Consider the following 6,000-nt stretch of genomic DNA (forward strand, 5'->3'; position numbering starts at 1 on the left):
ACTGATCATTGGTCTTTGATCAGTGGTCATGACATTTTGCATATTAATAATCAGGGAACTGACCTCACAGCTCATTGTTCATTCAGCTGTGCTAGTTTCAGTCATTGTGCAAATGTCCTGCTTACAAGGTTGAAAGAAGAAAGAAGTCACCTGATGATGAAACATTTCTCCCACTGTAAACATCCAGATGAACAGAAATAACCTTTTGGGACCTGTAGGGAAAGCACTTCTAAAATAAAACAAGAAATCTTTCATGTGGATGCCATGTATTTGAACAACAATTTCAGTGGTTACCAAAGACGAATTTCTGAGACGAGTGAAAAACATTCTCACAGTATTCTGGGCAAGTCAGTTTAATTAGATTCAATTTTATTTTATTTACACGACACCAAAGAGCAACAACAGTCGCCTCAAGACAGTTTATATTCTAAGGTAGACTCTACAGTAATAGAGAGAAACCCAACAATCATATGACCTACTATGAGTGAGCACTTTTGCCACAGTGGGAAGGGGGAAAAAAACCCCTTAATAACAAGGATGGTTCAGTGCAGAGAGGTCTATTAACACATAGTGAGTGAAGAAGAAAAACCCAATGCATCAGCCAACGCCTATTGCAGTTGTTATGGAAATTTTAACATAGAGCTGGGCGATAGAACGATAACGATATGTATTGCGAAATAACTTTTTCTCGATAGAAAAATTAAACTATTGCGATAGGCCTCATCTCTCTCTTGCTCTCTTAAAAAAAGAAAAGAAGAACAGCCAATCCAAATTAAGTAGCGCAGAGCCGAACCAATCACAGCCGCAGCGTCACGTCACGTGACTTGTTACATACAGCACAAGTGCCAAGCCGCACATGTGTATTTGTTTAGGAAGCAGCCGGCCGCCCCGGTAATGGAGGAAATGAGTGTGCCGACTAGAGAAAAATCAACCGAGAGCGTGGGTGACCAGGTTACCGAAGAGAAAAAAAATGATGGTTCCAATGCCAGAGAGATTGTCGAACGGAAGGGCCACAGAAGTTCCGTAGTGCGGAGGTATTTCGTAGTGATGTGTCTGTCGCGAACCGGATTTTTGACGTGAGCGACGCGAGCCGGCTCCTTATCGCGAGCTGTGGGGGGTTTTTTTTCTTTCTTTCTCTCACCCTCTCTCTCGCACTTTTTTTCCGCTTCACTCTGCACGCGAGCCTTGTGCTTTGCGCTGGGAAGAGGGGCGGTAGTTACACTCGCAGTAGCACAGGAACAGAGCGAGAGGGAGAGACAGAGAAAGAGAGCCAGGGACAACAACGTGACATTAGAAAGGTATAGTAATCATCCACAACTATTTTCAGTTGCGGATGATAAAGGATTCAGAAAGTTCAGAAAGCTATACAACAAGGAGAGATTGAAAATGTCCTTTTAGTTCTCAGTTTATTTGATATTGACAAAAGTTTAATTTTGTCTGTTCTTCTGTAAAACAAACTAAGATTTATTTTTAGAATTAATATTTTGTTTCTAAGTGGAATTGACAATTTAGTCTGTTTTGTTTGTTCTATTTTGAAACTTAAACTCTTTAGCGGCTGCCTTTTGTGTAGTTTGCAATATTTGCTATTGAGAATAGAAATATTTTACTGCTATTATTTGCTGCTATTTTTATAATCATCATTAACATTTCAGTATTAATAGTGATGTTGCATTTAGATGCATTCAGATGTTCAAATATATGGTTATAGTCTTTATTACAGGTCCAAGAAGAACCACTTTAAACGGTTGAGTTGAATCTATAATTTTAAATGTTTTTAATGCTTCTATGATCTCAGTGTTTCTGTGTAGAGGGCAGAGGCAGGAAGTTATAGGCTTTTGAAGTTGCAGGCTTTTGCAGAAGTGAAACTGAAAGCAAAGAGAGCATTTAAGGGCGAGACACTCATACAGACACATATAGTACGAGAGGTCATGACACGTACGCAGTACACAGCATGCACGCGCCCTCGCACGTGCACGCACACACAAATTAGAGAGACTCATTTAGTAGGCAAGAGTTGAAATACGTTTTGCTATGGCTGCAAAGTCGAGGCGTACGTGGTAGTCTGTTACAGGAAGTGCACCTGATGTTCCAGGAAGATAAGCCTGGGTAGGATGGAGACAGGAAGCATCTGCCGTTGACCCGAAGAAGATGTTCTGTTTTAGACTATGTTAAGAGTCATTGTGGTTTTGGAGTGACGTATGCTTTGTTTAAATCTGCCTAGCAACAGAAAAGGGGGCTGTACTATCTTAACCCTATAAAACCGTTGTTTGAATATGGTAAAGCAGTTCAATACTGATTGGGTTGTTGGACTCACACATGTGTTCATTAAAATGTCGTCTAATTGCACACTGGACCGGATCTGTGATTATTTTTGGATTCCTCTCTCAACATTGAACCCTAACATTGCCTTTATTTATCTGAAACTGAAGTCTCATGTTCCTTAAGTACAGCTACCCTGTTTAACTTATTATGGGAAATAAATATTAAAATCAAGACAAGCTGCTGATTATTTCACATTTTACTTGTGAGCAACGGCACATTTAAATACAGAGAGGGGGGGAGGTTGACCGTCACCTAAGGATTTACATCCCTGATAAGGAAAAGGAGTCTCAATATCTGTTTAACGTATCCCATTACAATGGCCTCACTGTGTGTGCAGAGCATAAGGCCCCTCTGTAGTGAACATGCATACAACTAAGTGAGAAAGTGAAATTACTATTACTAATGTGATATGATTAAATATGTGATTAATACAACAGAAAAGAAATCTGCTTCCACACAGCATAACTAAGGGAGGATTCAGGGTCACCTGGTCCAGCCCTAACTATATGCTTTAGCAAAAAGGAAAGTTTGAAGCCTAATCTTGAAAGTAGAGATAGTGTCTGTCTCCTGAATCCAAACTGGAAGCTGGTTCCACAGAAGAGGGGCCTGAAAACTGAAGGCTCTGCCTCCCATTCTACTTTTAAATACTCTAGGAACAACAAGTAGGCCTGCAGTGTGAGAGCGAAGTGCTCTAATAGGGTGATATGGTACTACAAGGTCATTAAGATAAGATGGGGCCTGATTATTTAAGACCTTGTATGTGAGGAGCAGGATTTTGAATTCTGGATTTAACAGGAAGCCAATGAAGGGAAGCCAAAACAGGAGAAATCTGCTCTCTCTTTCTAGTCCCTGTCAGGACTCTTGCTGCAGCATTTTGGATTAACTGAATGCTTTTCAGCGAGTTTTTAGGACATCCTGATAATAATGAATTACAGTAGTCCAGCCTGGAAGTAATAAATGCATGAACTAGTTTTTCAGCGTCACTCTGAGACAGGATATTTCTAATTTTAGAGATGTTGCACAAATGGAAGAAAGTAGTGTTACGGGTCCGAAATTGAGGATAAGAGTAAAACAATGATGGTCCAGAAAAGGCCGTTCAAACAATTGATTTTAATGAATGCACGCAGCGTGGAGAGGTGCAAACTGCAAAGCAGTTGTACATCTCTACCCAAAATACACTCTAGATTGCTTTTATAACATCAGGGTATTGTAACGCCCCTTCTTGCGTTTACAAGCAAATAATTTGCATGTACAGAACATTCATGTATTTTAAGAATTAACTGCAACATAGAGGTTCCTCTTTCTGGCATCCTCTTAAGAATATGGTGATGATCTAAGGCCTTTGAGGTCACCATGGACTGGACATCCTTACTGCACCTGTAATAAACATGTTAATATTTGATTATGATAACCCCTATAATATAAATTATAACATAATGCCAGCAACTTCAATAAATGCTTGGATGAAATGATAATTAATGCAATGATAAAATGATGGTTATGTAAAATAATCCCTGTAATTCCACAATTCCCCCTTTTGACGTCTTCCGAAGACGTCACTACACCATTCCCAGGTCCACTACCTTCGCTCTGACCCTCTCTAGCCGCCCCCTGACTCAGCAAATCCGACAACAACCTCATGCCCTCTAGGTGGTCCAGCAATAAAACACCAGCTCCCACTTGAAAACACTTCATGCTTAAGTGGTCTCTGCTCCTTTTCTGGGTCCCTCTCTAGTGGAAATCTTCTCCTGTAAGGGATAGAAAACAAACAACCTTTCTCTGCTATACCTTACTAACTTACTGTGTTCATCTCAGGTTCCTGTCATTATTCAAAATTGGTTCCCAATATCATATCAGGCAAAATCACAAACCCTACTGCCACGTCTGCTTTGTTAAGCTCCTCAGCTAGACTCTGTACCGGTTTGCCAATCTGTGTGTACATGTCTCTACACTTTTAATGTCTAAATGCACATCTGGATGTATGTGCACTTGTATGTCTATCTGCATCTATGAGTCAATGATTTGTCAGATATAAGGCGTTAATGTGAGAAATGTTTCCTGACTATTAACTCCTGATACTCGAGGAACTTTCCTGTTTGCCGAACTTCCTAGGTTTGGCCTTTTACACTTTTACTAAAGAAATTTTAACAGAGCCCAAAGAGATTTTTATTTTACTCCTGTGCTTGACAGGTTAAGCGAAGTTGTTTTTTGTTTTGTTTTGAAATTTTTCCCTTCTGTGTGTGTGTGTGTACATAAGTAAGAATATAATAATCAACCTAAGATCCCTGGTTTGCAAATGATTTTCTGCCCCCGCTGCAGGGCAACATCATGTGGTGGTGAGTCTATGTTGGCTAGTTTAATGCAAATATGTAACAGTTGCTTCATTACATTGCCCACTCAGAGTTGCGCAGTTTCAAAGTATGTGGAGAATTCAATACACATTTCTTGGCTAATTATTTTCCCAATAAAAGTGAAATCAAACATTACATTTGATTTTACTTATGTATTATCCTGTTCTGGGCTCTATCCATTATATTAACTTTATTTAATCTCAATACTCTTTATGTGTGTGAGCAACGCTTTTAGTCTTATTAAACACAACCCAAGTAAAATGCACACCATCCCCATGTCAGCCTAAATCTCCGCTAAAAAGCACACTTCAAAGTTTTCTATCTGGATTTACGCCTCTTTTGGCCTCAAGCATATACATAACATGCAAAGGTTACTGTTAATGCCCGTTAGACAAGTTTCCATTATCTACAACATTTTGTTTCACCCGGCTCACCCTCACACATTTCCTGTTCACTTATTGCATATTTATCTTTAACACCATTTACCTCAGTAGTTGCTAAGCAGAAACAAAGCAACCTGTGGTCCACCTTTACCCTGTAAAATAAACTCATATCATGTTTGTGTCTGTAAGCATGTTTTGCATTCATTCATTACACTCCCCGCCATTCCTGCAAGTTAGGAGCTGTAAAGTTGAAAGCTGCATCAAGTCCAGGCCTCTGGCCTGGCCTATATATAAATCATGTGTGTTTGTAAGCGTGCGTACAATTCACCTGCTATGTTCTCATCATCCCTCAACATGTATCACCTGGACACTCTCACCAGTGAAGCTTAAAACCCTCTTGGATAGAACATCAACTCTAAACAAGCACAGTTATGCATTGCATATAAAATTAACTCAACCTCATGCTAACCTACATAAGTACCTGTCTTAAGAGAGACCTCTGCACAGCTCAGACACCAGTTGCAAGAGCTCTCTAACATTAGAATCATCAGCTGTGACTTATATAGTGTTATTTCGGTACTTTATACTTCACACATTTTTGAACGTTGTTTATATGGGGAGTTCCTCTTTTTGTGTCTATATTTATTAATATGCCTTGTGCACTAAAGCTTCCTGTTTTTCAGTCTGGCTGAGCACTCGTTTGTGAGTATAAACTGGCCTCTACAAGCCTTCATTAGCAGATACACATTACAAATACTTCATATATGCAGAGAAAAACCCAATAATCCACATTTCACTATTTTGTTCTTTGGTTCAGATTCGGATTCTGTATTGTTCTTCATTTGTTATTATTTATGTTTAGATTGTTTATTGCTAATCTTGGTTTGTTGTTGTCTGTTTGGGAGCTGACATAGTCTCTATAAATGAACTTCTTTTGGTGGAGT

This window comes from Oreochromis niloticus, linkage group LG14 (genome assembly GCF_001858045.2).
Source record: "Oreochromis niloticus isolate F11D_XX linkage group LG14, O_niloticus_UMD_NMBU, whole genome shotgun sequence".
Taxonomy (NCBI): Eukaryota; Metazoa; Chordata; class Actinopteri; order Cichliformes; family Cichlidae; genus Oreochromis; species Oreochromis niloticus.